A 19,333-nucleotide genomic window follows, 5' to 3' on the forward strand; every position below is an offset into this window, starting at 1 on the left:
TAAGGGTATTGTCTGTGCCGCAAAGAAAAAAAGCTCTGTGCCAGCCACAGGTTTGCTGTGTAGACATACCCCAAGAGACAGGAGTAGCACAGCACTCTCAGCAGCTCCCAGTTTCTAGGCCCTTACGAAGAGTTTGTGCCTGAGTACTAGCAGCAGCACCCTGATCACTGACATTGCTGCAGCATCAAGAAGGCTGCAGGCCCAGCTGAAGGCAGTTAACCACTCTTTATTGGGGGATTATGAGCATCTGGGTGGCAATTACTGGGGTAATGATATAATTGAGAGAATATAAGTAGAAGGAACAGGAAGCAAGAGGGAGCTCAGGAGGTGAGCTGGGTAGAAAGTGCCTGCTACAAGAAGTCTGTGTTAGGCTCTCTGTATAAAAGAGCAAAAGGACAAAATGTACAAATGGTGGAAGGAAAACAGCTCGGGTGTGTTTATGACAGTGAGGTGATAGAAACAGGTTAAGCAGTACAACCCGGGGTAACTGAAATAGCACCCTGTGACAGGGTTATAAAGGGTTTTTCTGCTCCCCTGCTGATGTTAATAGAGATCTTTTTTGTGGATGAGAGAATAACACCAGCGAACATCCTGGGGGCCACCTCTCCTCCACACTCCCTGCCTGTCCATATACACATCTGCTTGGCTGTCTCTTCATTTCAGTTTTGCTGATAAACACCCTCTTGCAAAGCCTGGGGAAGAGCATGCATGTGAATGTTCCCCAGAGCAGTGCAAGAAAGTGATGTTGTCAGGCTAGTGCATGGGACAGGAAGTTCAACTGACCATTAACAAGAATACTGTCAAATGCATAACAAAAACAAATGGGGGGGGGGGGAGGGAGAGGAAAATCACTGGTGCCAACTGTCCCAAATCTCACAATATTAGGAAATTCAGAGTTACGATTAAAAGAAATCCAACATGAAGGTCTGGAAGTGCACAATTAAGGCAGGCAACCGGCTGTAACTCTGACCTGTAGTGACACCACAAGGCAAAAAATTGGAATTAATCATGTATTTAAAAAAAAAACAACAGTTTAATCTAATCTGGGACTAAAAACTGTTATGCACTAAACATAATTGTGTGGTTACTGCACAGTGTCACTACAGGGCAGAGCTTGGGCTGTTTGGGTGCCCTAACTGTGTACTTCCATGCCTTAAAAAGTTTTTATTTCTTTTAAATTTAACTGTAATTCTGAAATCCCTGGGTTTGTAACCCTTGTTTTGGAGATAATTACAACATCCTTGTGTGGTTTTTACTCTTAGGATATTGCTATGTATTGAACCTTAACTCTAGTTTAATTAAGAGATTCATACAGTTTAAGGCCACAAGGGATCATTAGATCATAGAATATCAGGGTTGGAAGGGACCTCAAGAGGTCATCTAGTCCAACCCCCTGCTCAAAGCAGGACCAATTCCCAACTAAATCATCCCAGCCAGGGCATTTGGTCTGATCTCATGTATATCACAGCCTGTTCAATTTCACCCAGTTATCCCTGTATTGGTCCCAATAAGTTGTTTGGCTAAAACACGTCTTCCAGAAATGCATCCATCCTTGTTATCCAGACAGCAAGATATGGAAAATCCATCCCATCCCTTGATAGTTTGGTCAAATGGTTGAATCACCTTCACTGTTAAAAAAATGTGCCTAGTTTCTCATTTGAATTTGTCTGGCTTCAGCTTCTAACTATTAGGTCTTGTTATGTTGCTTTCTGATAGTAAATGGCTCTTTAATCTATCTGATATTTTCTTCACATGAAGGCACTTACACACTGTAATCACGACACCTCTCAGTCGTCTTTCATAGCTTCCAGGGCCCGAGGGCAACTGTGATAAGCCAGAGTGACCTCCTGTATAACACAAGCCATAGAATTTCTGCCAAATAATTCCTGTTTGAATTAGAGCAGATCTTTAAAAAAAATCCAATCTTGATTTAATAATTGCCAGTGATGGCAAATCCCCCACAACCTTAGATAAATGAACTAGGCTCACTGTTAAAAATGTACACCTTATTTTCCATCTGAATTTGTCTCGCTTCAACTTCCAGTATTTGGATCTTGTTATACCTTTGTCTGCTAGACTGAAGCGCCCATTTTCAAATATTTGTTCCTTATCTAGGTAGTTATAGACAATGATCGAGTCACCGGTTCATCATTCGTTTTGAACAACTAAACAGTTTGAATGTTTTAAGTCTCTTACTGGAAGACATTTTTTCCACCCCTTATTTTTGTGGCTCTTTTCTGTACCCTCTTCAGTTTTCCAATATCCTTTCCAAAATGTGGACACCAGAACTTGACATAGTATTCCAATATGTCACACCAATATTGGATACAGTGGTAAAAATTACCTCCGTTCTCCTCTATTTATACATCTATGGTTCACATTAGCCCTTTTTATCCTTGCCTTCGCAGGGGGAACTCACGTTGAGTTGCTTGTCCACTCTGACCCCTAAAGCTTTTTCAGAGTCAATGCTTTCCAGAATACAGTCTGAATTCCTTGTTTCTAGATGTATAACTTGGCATTTGGCTATATTAAAAGGTATTTTGTTTGAATAGGCCCAGTTTACCAAGCAATCCAGATTGCTCTGTATATCTGCCCCATCCTCATCGTTACCACTCTGCCAATCTTTGCGTCATCCACAAATTTTATCAGCAGTGACTTTTATCTTTACTTCTAGGTCATTGATGAAAATGTTGAAAAGTATCAGGTCTACTACTGATCTCTGCGGAACCCCATTAGAAACATCCCATCTGAGATTTCTCATTTAGACAGTTCTTAATCTGTTTAACATATGCTTTATTGATATTGCGTAGCACTAATTTTTTTAGACAGAATGTCATGCAGTACTAAGTCAAACACCTTACAAAAGTTTAAGTGTATTACATCTACATAGTTACCTTTATCAACCAAACTTTTTATCTCATTAAAGAATAAAATCAGGTTTATTTAAGAAGACATATTTTCCATAGAACAATGATGACTAGTATTCATTATTCATTGATTCTTATCCTTTAATTATCAGTTGAATCCTGTATCATCTTTTCCATTATTTTGTCCAGCAATTATGTCAGTCTAATTGGCCTATAGTTACCCAGGTCATCCTGCTTGCCCTTTCTGAACACTAACACAACGGTAGCACTTCTTCCAGTCTTCTGGTATTTCCCTGGTATTCCAAGATGTATTCCAAAATCAACATCAGCAGCCCAAAGACCTCCTCAGTCTACTGTTTTAGCACTCTTAAGTGCAAGTTATCCAGGCCTGCTCACTTAAAAATGTTAACTCTAGTGGATGTTTAACATCCTCCTTTGTTACTAATAGAGGGGAAAGTGCTTCGTCATCCTCAGGGGATACGAACACATCATCCTGCTTCTTCCAAATACAGAACAGAAATATTTATTGAACACTTCTGACTTTCTGCATCGTTATTAACAATCTTACCATCTCCATCACGTGATGGGCCTATACTACTATTCGAATTTCTTTTGTTCTTAATATACTTAAAATCCTTTTTACTAGCCTTAGCCCTGCCAGCCATAGATTTCCCCCTGATGTTGTTTTTATTTCTAATTGCTGCCTTCCCTACACTCCTAATGTAGTTTGTCATCTGACAACTGGAGGGGGAGGGAGGGGAAGGGGAGCCAGAGGGTAAAATGACAGGAATCTACATGTCTTAGTCAATAGAAAAAAATAAATTACATTCGGTGAGCAGAGCTTCACAAGTCCTTGCTCGTCGACCAGGCACAAACATTTCTCTGACTGCCTATAGGCTAAGCCAGTAGCCAACCCTGTATAATGCTCCTGGCTATATGATTAGAATTTTCAAGGAAACATTCTGGTTGGTGATAGAAACCACACTTAAACAATTCTGGGAAATATCGTTGTCTAAAATAGATCTTTACTTCAAAAAACTCAGCTAGATGAATTTAAAAAACCTCTCATTTTAATCTGAGACTCAGGAAATAACATCAGACGACACAAAGATTGTCATTTGTTAAGACCTGGAAATAGGAAGTGAGATCGGTTTCAGACACCATCAGATAATGCCATTGCCAGAGGATGTTATTACAGTTTTAGGCTAAATATAAAATATAAATAATTTGTCTTATGCAGTACAAACTATCTGCTGGCTATGGGCAATTATTGTCAGATAATACATGGAAGTCTGCCTGCTGGACTTGTTGGATTTCTAACTGAAGATATGATGTACTCTTGTGTATAGTGTATTATCATCTCCTACTACAATAATGTTCTAATTCTGTTGCCTGTATTTATGGACCTACTTTAATGCATTGGTGGTAAAATAATAGGCTGAGAGTATTGTTCAGCAAACTAATCTAAGCCAAGCCCATAATAAGGGATTTCTTTCCCTTCAGAAAGTACAAACACCTCTAAAAGACTTATATTCCATCTGAATGAATTACTTTTCCTACCACTTGTCAGCATTAGAAATTGGCCAGTGGCCCAAGGCCTACACTTTGCTCAACAAGCTAATAAAATATTGATCAGCAACACCAAAGAGCCAGCTGCACATAGAACAGCAATTGTGGGGATGTGGGGAGAAGGTTGTAGTGATTGCTGCCAAAATATTCATCTTGGTTAGATACAATGCCAAGTAACTTCACTTTTGTGTGATGCAAAATCGTGATCTCTGTAATAAAACCTTCATAAGAATAGAAAATACCCTAAAGAGTTATTCCGAAAGTGGGCAGGGGTTTGGAAACTGAACTGCCCTCCTCCCCCTGGAGAAAAGCCCTCCAGAAAAGAGAAGAGGCATAGAGGCAAAGCAGTGTGAGGAAAATATACACAGCCGCTCCTAGCCTGATGTGCCTGTCCCAGCACCTCTCATAAGCAACACATTCACTTGGCAACATCTAAAGGGAAAAGGAACAGTCAAAGGAAGGAAAGAACAAAACAAAACAAACCCAGGGCAGGAATGAATTCTACGACCTTCTGCAGTTTGTTCCATTGCTAAACCAATAACCAGGGCAAACTTGGGTCCTGTTTCAGGATGGAATCCTGACCTCACTGAAGCTAATGGCAGAACTCTCATTGAGTTCAATGGGGCTAGGATTTCACCCTCAGCTTCTAAAATGCCCTAAACCCAGACTTTGCACATGCCTTTGAAACATACAAGCATGCCAACATATTCAGTATACAATCTGATGTCCAGGTATAGCAATATTATCAGATTAATTATAATTTAATTATCACATGTATTTTTCTCTGGATGCTATCACAGAAAACAGAAGGATCTCCGTGAGAAGGAATGTATGGGTCTTGACAGGGCCACATTTCTCAACTATATGCTACTTAAAACGTTAAACATGGGATGGCACCATTCAAAATATTAAAACTGGCCTCTGCAAAATATTCTTCTAAAACAAATGAAGGCCATTAGAACTGTCCAGAAGTGTGCTGTCAACTGCTAAAAAATGAAAGTGTTGCTTCCCACTTTACACTCTTATTTCCTCATTTCTTTATATATATATCTTTAAAAGGAACAAGAACAAAGATATCTAGTTGGCTTATGAAAGAAGAACAAAATGGTTTCAGATTCTCAGGAGTGTAGCCTGGAGTCTGAGGATTGTGGGGTGGGGAAAAGATATTACAGGGTACATTTCAGAAGGGCAGCCTCGCTTTTGCAAGGGCAATTTGTATCCTGATTACATTGTATTGAATAGTGAGCAAATTCTCAGATTTATGCCCACAGTTAATTTTGCCATTGCCAAAAGGTGGCACCAAATGTGCCGGTACAAACTGCACCTATGAACAGGGAAGCCATGCCTCAGCCCTTGTGAAAATGTACCTGCATACAAAAGGGAGGAGAGAAGCAAGAGAAGAGGGAGTATATGGTGAGACAGAGGAAAGGATGAAAGAAGAGCAATGGAAGGACAAAGTCAAAAGAGGAAAGGTGGGAAATGAAAGAAAAGCGATGAGTCACGAGAGAAAAGGGAGAGAGAGAAAGGAAAATGGAGAAGAGGTTAAAAAAAACCCCAAATGTCTGGGAATAGGAAACAGGCAGAGAGAAGGCAAAAGGGGATCGCTGAGCAACATGGTGACTTGCACCAAAACCTTCATTTTCTCTCTCCACATAATCTTGTGAAGGGGCAGCTGCTGCTTGTCAGGAGAAGCCATATCCTTTCCTGTGAAACAGGGTGGGATTTCCCACTAATGAGCAGTAGAACTTTAGGTCTCCCGTCAGACCTGCAAGATCCCTTGGATGAGCAGGTGACTTTAGATATAGGCTTACTGTTCCAGCTCACTCCTGATTAGAGTTGGGCAAATTTTTTGGACAAGTAATTTATATGATGAAAAACAGTTTGGGTCAATCCAAAACTATTAGCGAACTTGACACAAGTAGTTCCAGCCATTCACAAACCAGCCAGAAGAGGAGGTGCTGGTGGTGACCCAGTGCTGATGCTTCCCTCTGACTTTTATAATCTTTAGCCCAGCAGTTAGGACACTCATGTGGGCAGGGGAGCCCCAGATTTGAACCCCCTCTCTAGAGCAGACCTGAAACAGACTTTATCAATGCACTGAAAATTCAGAAATATTCAGATTTGCTTCAATCTTTTTGGAACTGCCACCAAATCAAAAAATAAATTATTCCCTCGTCTCTACTCCTAATACTACAAAAGACAAGTTAGAAGTGTGACAACAGAAGAGATTCAGTTGGCTAGGATCCAGCGTAAGGAGAAAGGAACATCCCTGTGAATTGAACGTGCTGGGCAGTTGTTAGCAGAACAAATAGGGAAGCTGCAGTCCAAATGAAAAAGTATGTACATATAGAGTTTCTAATTTACATTTTTTAAATTCCTTTTTAGGACATGATTAGTTGCCAACTTTTTTGAGATTTTTCTGCTAAAACAGACGAACACCCCTGCACATAGACCACCAAAAAACCTCTCAGTTTTCCAGTGTCACTGGAATCTTGCATTGTTTCAAGACTTAAGTGTTTCTTTTATTAGCAGTATACTGGGGAAGTTAGAGAAAGCTACACAACTGTAAAAACATTACAGCCCCTTAATAATTATAGATTTACCACTCAGCAAAATATTTACTGTTAAAATCTTGCAGGTAGTTTGTAAAGTTAGATGGAATTAACATGTAATATTGTGGTGAATATTAACAATTTTTAAATTGTTTTAGTGGGGGGAGGGTCATTATCTTTAATGGAGATTTACAAATATGCAAAAAAGCAGAGGCAACTTATGAGGGCAGGGAGGGCATGCGGGGGTCACATGGTGTGACCAGGCCCCCTCCCCTGCATAGCAGCTGAGCCAGGGAGCTGTGCAGGGCGGGAACTGGGAGAGGCAGAGGCAGGAGCAAAGGAACAGCTGAGAGCTGCTCAGAGATGCTGCTGCTTTAATTCTACTGGAAGAGGGAGAGGAACAGCTGGGAGCTGCAGGGAGGGGCTGCTGCTTTCCTGGAAGTGGGGGCCTGCTTCCCAGAAGGGAGAGGCCTGCCTGGAGGATGTGGGGTTGTGCCCCCTCCCACTGTCCACTGGCATGGGTTGTCTGTGCAAAAAATGAATAAATTCAAGATACATATATGGAAATATTACTTCCCCGAGGCCAACCTGCAATGCAACTATTATTAAGAAAATTATGAATCAGAGAAATGTAGAGCTGGAAGGTACATTGAATGGTCATCTAGACCAGCACTCTGCACTGAGGAATGACCAAGTAAACTTACAACATCCCTGAGAGGTGTTTGCCCAACCTGTTCTTAAAAGCCTCCAGTGATGGGGATTCCACAACTTCCCTATTCCAGAGTTTAACTACCATTACAGTTAGAAAGATTTTCCAGCTATCTCCTCTAAATCTTCTTTGCTGCAGATTAAGCTAATTAATTCTTGGCCTACCTTCAGGGGACCTGGGGAACAATTGATCACCTTCATCTTTATAACAGACCTTAACATATCTGAAGACTGTTACCAGCCTCCCCTGACCCCCAGTCTTCTTTTCTCAAAATTAAATATGCCCATTTTTAAAATCTTTCCTCATAGGTCAGGTTTTCTAAACCATTTATAATTTTTGTTCTCCTTTGGACTCTCTCCAATTTGTCCACATCATTCCTTAAGTGGTGCACCCACAACTGGCCACAGTACTCAAGCTGAGACCTCACCAGTGCCAAGTAAAGTGGGACAATTACCTCCCACATGGTACATGTGACACTTCTGTTAATACACCCTAGAATCATATTAGCCTTTTTTACAACTGCATCACATTGTTGACTCATATTCAGTTTGTGATCACTATAACCCCCAGATCCTTTTAAGCAGTAATACCACAAAGCTGGTTATTCCCCATTTTGTAGTTGTGCATTTGATTTTTCCTTCCTGAGTGAGGTATTTTGCACTTGCCTTATTGAATGTCTTCTCATTGATTTCAGACCAATTCTCCAATTTGTCAGGGTTGTTTTGAATTCGAATCCTGTGCTCCAAAATGCTTGCAACTCCTTCCAGTTTGGTGTCAGCCACAAATTTTATAAGTATAATCTCTATTTCATTATCTAAGTCATTAATCAAAATATTGAATAGTACTAAACCCAGGACAGACCACTGCAGATCCCTTCTAGATACACCCTCCCAGTTTGACAGCAAATCATTGATAACTACTCTTTAAGTATAGTAATTTAATCTAGACCACATTTCCCTAGTTTGCTTATGAGAATGTCATGTGAGACTGTGTCAAAAGCCTTACTAAAATCAAGATAGATCATGTCTACTTTTCCCCCTCCCCCAGCCACTAGGTCAATAACTCTGTCAAAGAAGGAAATTATGTTGGTTTGGCATGATTTGTTCTGGACAGTTGTATGCTGACTATTCCTTATAAGCTTATTATTCTCTAGGTGGTTACAGATTGTTTAATCATTTTAATAAAAAATGGTATTGTGCCAACAGCTGGACTACAGAGCTCTGACAAATATTTGAAGTGCATTCGCTGTTGGACAAAAGTTTTTTTGAATAAAGGCTGCGTGAAGAGTGAGCTCCCCCAATAGCATCTGGAAGTCCCTGCTGCAATCATAAATGCCTGTGGTATAATGTACAGAAAAATTACAAAGAGACAAAAAAGAAAAGGCAGGAAATTCTCACAATTGCCTATTTCCCTTCACTAAATCAAGCAATTGCATGATCATAAAACTTGACTGAATTGCAGGAGTGAGTCATAGCATTCGAATCTAGAGTATCCACTAATTGTTTTCATGGAAGAGGCTCAGGGAAGTATGAAGAAGGATTTTATAGGATATTGTTTTACTGATATGTGACCTCTGTGTTCCTTTCAATGCTAGCAAACCTAGTCATTTCAGTTTAAAAGCTTACTTTGTATTGAATTTCCATAGTGATATTTATCTTCCAGTTTTAGGCACCACAGGATAGAAAATTACTCCTTGCCTGTGGCAACTCTGGAGCTCTGGTGAAGGAGCTCTCTGCTGCCATCTAATGGTGAACTGGAGGAAGAGGTGGAATGGGCCAGACCTTATGTGCGAATTGTTCCCATCATCCCAGTGTGAACAACTTGGTCATTTTGGTTAAGATTCATTTAAGTTTTGTGGGTACAGGTAATGAAATGTTATAATCATTATTGTGTGACAAAAATACAATAGAACTGTACTTTCTTTGCCCTGAGTGACAATAGACAACACAGAGGCAGTGGCAACATGCCCCTACGCAGCATCCATAGAACTGAAATCTCTATTGGTGGGTTAGGAGCCTGAGGACCCAGACTCAGCATCACAGACAGAGACAACAGTGCAGTGAGAAATGGCTTATAGGGAACATTATGATGAGAGATGATATGGAGACAGTATTGCATCAAGAGATGGCACAGAGACAGCATCCTGGCTAGAGATGACACAAGGTGGTAGGAAGGTAGAGACAACCCATGTCTGCCCATAGTGGGGGGTCAGAGGGAGAGCAGCCAGCTTCAGCAGTGTTGTTGAGCATGCTCTGTTCATATGAGCATGCTCCGTACAAACCAAGCAGCAAATCTAGGGGAGCACGTGACCCCACACCCCCAGGCACCACTTCTGTAGGAAGGCATCTCTCCATTGAAACCAGGCATAAGTGCCAACTCCATGGGTGCTCCGGACCCAGACTTAGTGTGCACTGCAGACATCCCCTAAAAAGCTGTTTTAGCAGAAAGGGTTACGTGTGTAGTTTTTATCACCTCAATTTTCTGTTACTCTTCAGGAGTCTTACAACTTTCCTTATTACTAGCTGAACATCAGAATGTCAGATACTTACATGTACTTGTCTAAATTCATAGAACCCCACTCATGGCTTTCCTGTTGAACATAAGAACTAAAAACTCAGAGCCTATCCCTGAAAATCTGTACCCAAGCAAGCTCCTAACGACTCTAAGAAGAGTTGTGTCATTGGAGGACTATTGCGTTCAGCATTATTAGTGTGTTGGAGATACCACCTGGAACTTTGGCAAGGGTTTTCAAAAAGGCTTATAGGGCTTGAGCACCCCACTTCATGTTTAAATACAATGGGAGTTGGAGGTCAAACTTCCATTGGCCCCAGAGAAAATCCCAGTCTTTGTTAAGTTGTTTTGACGCAGAAACAGTCTGGAAAACATCTCTCAAAACTGATCTCTCCCCAAGGCAATGTTACCGTACCTGGTCTCCAGTAAGGCCAGCATCTCATTCTGCAACAATAATCCAAAAAACATTTTGTATTACAGAGCGGTGTTTGGCCCCATTGAAGCTATAGGAGGCTAAAAGGGGCTCAGATCTGACAGCGATGAACACAGTATAACTGTCTTGGATGGATTAGCAATGACTGAGGGCCTGGGCCTGTGTGGTACTGAACAGTTTCAGCTCCCATGGAGCTCAGCTTGCAGGGGCCACTCAGCCTTTGCAGGGTTGCGCTCGCCCATAGGACAATGGCTTAAATGAAGTTCCAGTACTTTAATACATCTTATTTAGGGATGTGCCTCATAAGCAACTTTTTCACCACCTCTACAAAGAAATACATCTTCCCAGTGATATTTCCAGCACTTTCAATGTGTATTTAACTCATCAGTGACTGGTATAAGTGTTCTCCCACAGGGGTTATCCAGATAACAACTCTGGGTTACATTATCTAAGGTAGAATAATTTCTTACCTCCTTTAAAGATGAACTAAAATACTTTTTTGAAAAATGTGTGTGTGGCCCCTGGCTGCTTGCATGTTAAGGATGCCCTGCTACCGAGAGAGGCAAGAGGATATATGGGGTGCAGGAGGCAGGAAGAAAGTGGAAGCAGAACTGTGAGGAGAAGTACAGAGGCAGGTGCTGAGCAGAGGAATTGACACCCATCAATTCCTGACTTTCATTTTAGAGAGACCACAACAGCTGCATAACTGCACAAACCCAACCCATTTTCCACTGCCCGTGATGGTAGAAAAGCAATGGCTTAGTTTAAAATACATCCCTTTGCTATGAATAAGTGATCCCAAGTGAGTGAAGGAGACTGGAGCATTCTGATTGGAGTCTCCTCAGGGTACAGAACATGGGGGGGAAGGGAGGGAGGGGAATAACAGTTTGACCATGACGTAGGGAGACCCCTAAAAACAGTTGTAAGAATCCTGAAGCTGTTTGCCTGGAAGGGTAGAGTTGTCTGTGCTTAAATAATTAATCATTATCATATTTCACTAAGGGAGTGAGACTATGTTTTAATAACCTATTTTATATGTAGATGTGAAGTCTTGTGATTTGTAAGTTACATATAGGTTCAATTTTAGGATTGGCTATAGCACCCATTACTGAAGTATCTCTGAGGTTTTCACCCACTTCACAGAATCATAGAATATCAGGGTTGGAAGGGACCTCAGGAGGTCATCTAGTCCAACCCCCTGCTCAAAGCAGGACCAATCCCCAGAAAGATTTTTGCCCCAGATCCCTAAATGGCCCCCTCAACACAGATACACAAAGGCCTTTGATTTTATACCTAAAGCTCAACATCCAAAAAGGCTCATAAACTCTTCTTGTACAGGTAACATGCTCATAATGTAAATAAGGTAATTTAGGGCTCAATTCTGCAAACACTTATTAGTATGTGTAATCTTTATGTATGAAAGCAGTGACTTCAAATGGCATCATGCAAGCAAAGATTGCTCACTTAAGTGTTTTCAGGGTCAAGTCCTAAAAATTAAGCTTTTCATGGACACTGTCTTTTATTGGACAGCAGGTAGCAGAACAACATGTAAAATATGTTCTCTGTACATAATTCACAGAACTGTACCGCCTTGTTTTACCAAAAATGGCCTGGAGACAATGGTATAAGAGCATTAACAGCTAAAACAACACTCACTTCTAAATACATACTGCCAGATGTTCTGCAGCTTTTTTGACCAATACCTGTAGAGTACAGGATCTGTTAGATTGGATTTAAACATTTTTAGCTAATTTATCATCAACATTCATCCTCTGCTCCCTCCCCCCTTCTTTAATGCTACAGCCACAGTAATAGCTTTCCTAGCACAACTAAAAAAGAGCTCCCTTCCAATACAATGCAAATTTTATACGTCTTTCACACAAATTGTACCCCACATTTTTTAAGGAAATTAAATAGCATCTTATGTTGTAAATATAAATTGAAAGTTCTCAGGGAGAGAGACTTGTGCTCCTCAGTGGCTTGTTCTCCTAAGTAACTCCAGCACTTGTGAAAAGTCTTACCCTGTGTGAGTACCATGCTGAGTACAATTGGGCGTTCATCCCCATTTGGGGGATCGAGGAGCTATTGTCGAGGAGATATAAACAACAATAAATGGGATTTACCAATTCCTTTATTAAACTGCACACTCATTAAGCAACATTTATTATATATGAGATGCCGGAGTCCCAGTTCCTAAAATAATCCTTCTTTCACCTCACATTCAAGCTCATCTTTTGCTACACATATATGGAGGAACATGATAGACAACAAGTGTATAAAATTATAGCCACAAGGGGCAGAAGCAGAATTGGAATCCTTCAGGAAGGGAAAGCATGGGGGGAGGGAAGAAAATATTTCACACCACAAGATGGTAGCATTGACCTATCTGACTGCTCATGCTACATGTTATGAGTGGAATGTGTTCTGCTGTTATCCATTTGGTGGGACTCACAGGAGAGGTTTCATATGGGTTCTGTTAAAGTGAGCCGATGAGGTATCTCTGATTATTTTCACTGTGTATTCATTTCAGCACAAATACAGACACAGATTAAAACAGGGAAGACAGGCTGGGAAAATATGTAGCACAAAAAAAAGTGGATACAAGCATCACTTTTTAAAGCTGGTTTGAATTTCTCTGTAAATACTTTAAATGAACAGTATTATACCTGCCTTTTGAATTTTGCTCTTTAATATTTTAGGTAAAAGGTGCATACAAATACTATTTACATTTTGATATATCGACAAAGGGATCTTAGGTGGTTCCTGTGTACATACTGGTGGCGTGTGTGTACAAAGTATTTCAAGATTAGAGGCCGTGTGGTCTAGTGTTGGGAGACCTGGCTCTGCCAGTGGCCTGCTGTAGGACCTTGGAGAAGTCACTTCATCTACCTATGCCTCTCTTTCCCCTTCTATTCTTTTGTCTGTCTTGTATATTTAGACTGCAAACTCTTTGGAGCAGGAATTGTCTCTCCCTATGTGTCTGTAGAGCCCCTAGCACATTGGTTGGGGCTTAAAGGCACTGCTGTAATGCAGATCATTATAAAAACAGAATAACAGAAGTGAAAGATCATCCTGCTCTTTGCATCCCCAGCACAATTAGTAAACTGATGTCCAGTACCTTTGAGCTAACACCACAGTTACTCCAATTTTCAGAATCCTAGAATGTAGGGCTGGGAGGGCCCTCAAGAGGCTCTCTAATCCATCCCCCATGCTGAGGCAGGATTGAGGCTATGTCTACACTGCACTTTCATCGATAAAACTTTTGTTGGCAAGGGGTATGAAAAAACACACCCTGATCAGTGAACGTTTTACTGAGGAAAAGCGCTGGTGTGGACAGCGCTTTCTTGACAGGAAATTCTCTCCCTACGACAAAGCTACCGCCCCTCACTGGGGGTGGTTTTATTTTGTCGGCAGGAGAGCTCTGTCTGGGTGACAAAGAGTGGCCACACTACATACCTTACAGCGGCATGGCTGCAGTGGCCCAGCTGTGCCGCTGTAAGGTGCATAGTGTAGACATAGCCTAAGTATACCTACACCTAATCTGTTCTTAAAAACCTTCAGTGATAGACCGATGACCTCCCTAACCTCCCTATGTAACCTATTCCAGTGCCTAACTATCTCTATGAATTAGAAAACTTTTCCTAATATTTAACCTAAATCTCCCTTGCTGCAAATTAAGCCAATTACTTCTTGTCCTGTCCTTGATGGACATGGAGAACAATTGATCATCATCCTCTCTATAACAACTTTTGACATATTTGAAGGGTGTTATGTCCCGCTTCATCCTTCTCTAAACACGCCCAGTTCTTTCAACCTTTCCTTATAAGTCATGTTTTCTAAACCTTTTATCATTTTTGTTACTTTCCTCTGGACTCTCTCTAATGTGTTCACATCTTTCTTAAAGTGTTGTGCTCAAAACTGGATACAATGCACCAGCGGAGGCTCCAATAGAGCCGAGTAGATTGGGACAATTACCTCTCAGTTCTTACATACAACACTCCTGTTAATACACCCCAGAATGATATTTGCCTTTCTCACAACTGCATCACGTTGTTGGCTCATGTTCAATTTGTGACCCATTATAACCCCCAGATTCTTTTCTGCAATACTACCTCCCTAGCCAGTTATTCCCCATTTTGTAGTTGTGCTTTGATTTTTGTTTCCTGAGCATAGTACTTTGCAGTTGTCTTTATTGAATTTCATCTTATTGATTTCAGACCAATTCTCCAGTTTCTCAAGATCACATTGAATTCTAATCCTGTCCTCCAAAGTACTAGAAACCCCTCCCAGCTTGGAGTCATCCACAAATTTTATAGGTGTATTCCATTATCTAAGTCAATAATTAAAATATAAATCAAAAAATACTGAATGAGATACAACATACAATCAAAGGGGTTTAGTTTGGTTTTAAAAATTATCGACTATCCCCAGCTGGATTTCTGTTGGCAATGTCACTCCTGGTAGAAGTGAGTCTAGAGGAAGGATTACATGGAAAAGGTAGTGGCCTTGTGCACTAGAGGGAGTATCATTTTTCCTCCAGGGCAGATTGGCAGAGGCCCTGGAGGTTTTTCGCCTTCCTCTGCAGCATGGGGCACGGGTCACTTGCTGGAGGATTCTCTGCAGCTTGAGGTCTTCAAACCACAATTTGAGAACTTCAATAACTCAGACATAGCTTAGGGGTTTGTTATAGAAGTGGATGGGTGAGATTGTGTGGCCTGCATTGTGCAGGAGGTCAGATTAGATTATTATAATGGTCCCTTCTGACCTTAAAGTCTGTGAGTCTATGCCTACAAGGAAGAGTGGCAAGAAAAGCGAAGAGCTGTGGGACAAGTGAACAAATGGTAGCGTGGTCAAACCAGATATCATAAGCCATAGGCGCTGCCTTTTATTTTTCCCTGGGGGTGCTCCACCCCAACTCTGCCCCCGCTCCACCCCTTCCCTGAGCCCTACCCTCACTCTACCTCTTTCCAACCCTGCTCTGCCCCCTCCCACAAGGCTCCCACCCCGCCCGCTCACTGCTCTCTGCCCTCCCTCAAGTGCCTCCGCAAGTCACCAAACAGCTGATCGGCAGTGCTGCCACAGCTGTGGCTGGTGGGTGCTGAGCACCCACTTTTTTTTTTTCCGGTGGGTGCTTGAGCCCTTGAGCACTCATGCAGTTGGTGCCTATGTCATAAGCTAAGCAAGGCCAAGGAGGGCAACATAGGACATTGGTCTTGTTGAGCTATCTGATCTTGTTTGGCAATGAAGGGCAGACCCTACATGACAGAAACCCCTTTATTTAAATAATATGGGGCGAGTGTGGTTGTGACGTTGCAGTCTATATGGTTTTATAAAAATATGCTAATGCGTGAATATAATGCTTCATGCAAAAGGTCTCTTGTAAGGTATCATTACAAAGCTTATGATCTACTGAGTGTGATCATCCTATTTGTATAAATGTACCACTCTTGTATCTGAAACTAGAAATATGAAATAGAACTCTGATGGCCTATTGTAATTATGCAAAGTGTGGGCCATTAATGGTGGTTTAGAATCTTGATGACTCCCATTAACCAGGACAATTGACTGAAGATGGCTGGTTTACCTGCAAGTCTTCCTGTATATGTGTGTGCTGGCAAGTGGGCAATGAAGACTTGCAGTGACATGTGATCATGTCACCTGAACTGGAATCCATCTTTAACCTGGTGTCTTTCCATTGAGAAGGAGGGGTGGGAACCCAGAGAGGGACAAAGGATTCCCGCCTTATGCAAAAGATATATAAAAGGGTGGAACAGAAAGAAAAAAAAAAGAGCCATCATGAAGAATCCCCTAGCTACCACCTGAGCTGGAACAAGAGCTGTACCAGGGGAAAGAATTGTGCCCAGGCATGGAAGGTGTCCAGTCTGAGGAAAAAACTTACTGAAGCATCTCTGAGGGTGAGATTATCTGTATTCAGTTTGATTAGACATAGATTTGCGTGTTTTATTTTATTTTGCTTAGTGACTTACTTTGTTCTGTCTGTTACTACTTGGAACCACTTAAATCCTACTTTCTGTATTTAATAAAATCACTTTTTCCTTATTGATTAACTCAGACTATGTATTAATATCTGGGCGAGCAAACAACTGTGCATATCTCTCTATCAGTGTTACAGAGGGTGAACAATTTATGAGTTTACCCTGTATAAGCGTTATACAGGGTAAAACGGATTTATTTGGGTTTAGACCCCACTGGGAGTTGGGCATCTGAGTGTTAAAGACAGGAACACTTCTGTTTGCTGCTTTCAGGTAAACCTGCAGCTTTGGGGCAAGTAATTCAGACCCTGGGTCTTTGCTGGAGCAGACGGGAGTGTCTGGCTCAGCAAGACAGGGTGCTGGGGTCCCGGTCTGGCAGGGAAGGCAGGAGTAGAAGTAGTCTGGGCACATCAGGTGGCAGCTCCTAGGGGTTTCTTTGATCCAACCCGTCACAGTGATTATAAAAGGGAAACCTTGAAGGTAATTACAGTAAAAATATATTAGAAGCTGGTTTTAGAAATCGAATAGCAGGGGCTCAGAGTTCAGATAGCAGACAGCAGAGGCAAGGCACAATAGTACCAAAGTGTCAGCCTGCAAGCCTATGGGAGGAGCTGAGAGAAGACACATGACATCAGTATTGGCCAGTACTCAGGGAGGCATTGACTGGCCCCAGAAGAAGTTGTAGGCAAACACTCCTCTGCTAGGTTCCATAAACAGCCCTTTAAAAGTGATGTTAAGTGGGGTAAAAAGAGGGTAAACTGGCAGAAAATGGTGATCCTGAATGACTCTCTCCTAAACTAGAAACATGGTCTCTGCTTCCCAAACTTTACTTTGGCTTGTGAAGATTACAAATCTAAAAATAACCAAGGGCTGCTTGTCTGCAGAAGCAACGTGAGCCCTATCAACCCATCCAGACACCCACTGTCACATGGTATAACGGTTGTAATGGGCTGTATGCAGACAAGCACATTGAAATAAATAGAAGTCCACCCAGACCCACCAGTTTCAGCAGCATTTCTCAAAACGGAGTCATGAGAAAAAACAACCTGCATTCAGAGCCCAACAGTTCTCTGCGTCTGGCAGCTGGAATAGACATGCTCCTTCATGGAGATGTTTCACCAAGGGTGTCAGCTAGGATGGAAATGACCAATTCATGGGACCACCGTAGCCGATGGCTCAGGAGGATGGTGCAGCTCCTTCCCACCTGCTGGCCAGAGCCTGAGAAACAAACAAGTTAAGAAATGAGAAGAGTCAGAAAAAGAATGAGGGAGCCAAATGAAAAGGGAAAAACGAGAAACAGCAGTATCGGTAACCAAATTAATTTTGGTATGTAACGAGCTTGCAAAGACTTGTGATTCACCACAAAGATTGTGGCTGCCAAAATACAGGCGGATATAAAATGTTCTCTTTGTATTTACTAAAAATTGTGAATTGGGCTCATTTTCCTGCCACAGGCTGTGTGTGTAAATAAAAATAGAAAAGTAAGTGTTGTTAATTTTTGGCAGAGGCGTAATCTTGCAAGTGTTACTGCTCTGTATGTGCAATTCCTATTGACTCCAGTAAGACGTCAGCACCTTGTGAAACCAGGCTCTCTTCATTTAGATGCCTAACTTTAGGCATAATGTTAGGGGGGAGGGGGAAATCACCTGTGATAAATAAAGGGGAGGGGGAGCTCCCTTTGATGAACACCCAGCCAGCCAGTTAGCTGTAAAATCCCTCTTGTTACCTGTTCTTTACTTGCTTTACCTGTAAAGGGTTAAGAAGACCCCCAGGTTAAAAAAAAAAAAAGTAGGCACCTGACCAAAAAAGCCAATGGGAAGGATAGAACTTTTTAAAATGGGAAAAGAAACATCCCACACGCTGATGGAATACAAGCTGTCAGGAACAGTATCCCTGATGATGCCACAGCACAACTGGTTGCTGAGCTCTGTGCCTTTATCCTCAGACACAACTATTTCAAATTTGATGACAATATATATCTCCAGATCAGTGACACCGCTATGGGCACCCGCATGGCCCCACAATATGCCAATATTTTTATGGTTGACCTGGAACAACGCTTCCTCAGCTCCCGTCCACTCACGCCCCTTCTCTACTTACGCTACATTGATGACATCTTCATCATCTGGACCCATGGGAAAGAGACTCTGGAAAAATTCCACCACGATTTCAACAGCTTCCACCCCACCATCAACCTCAGCCTGGACCAATCTACACGGGAGGTCCACTTCCTAGACACTACGGTGCAAATAATTGATGGACACATTAACACCACCCTATACCGAAAACCTACCGACCGCTATGCCTACCTTCATGCCTCCAGCTTCCATCCCGGGCACACCACAAGATCCATTGTCTACAGCCAAGCACTGAGGTACAACCGCATCTGCTCTAACCCCACAGACAGAGACCAACACCTACAAAATCTCCACCAAGCATTCTCAAAACTACAGTACCCGCATGAGGAAATAAGGAGACAGATCAACAGAGCCAGACGTGTACCCAGAAGCCTCCTACTGCAAGACAAACCCAAGAAAGAAACCAACAGGACTCCACTGGCCATCACATACAGTCCCCAGCTAAAACCCCTCCAGCGCATCATCAGGGATCTACAACCCATCCTGGAGAATGATCCCACACTTCACAGGCCTTGGGTGGCAGGCCAGTCCTCGCCCACAGACAACCTGCCAACCTGAAGC

The sequence above is a fragment of the Mauremys reevesii genome, linkage group 3 (genome assembly GCF_016161935.1).
Source record: "Mauremys reevesii isolate NIE-2019 linkage group 3, ASM1616193v1, whole genome shotgun sequence".
Lineage (NCBI taxonomy): Eukaryota > Metazoa > Chordata > Testudines > Geoemydidae > Mauremys > Mauremys reevesii.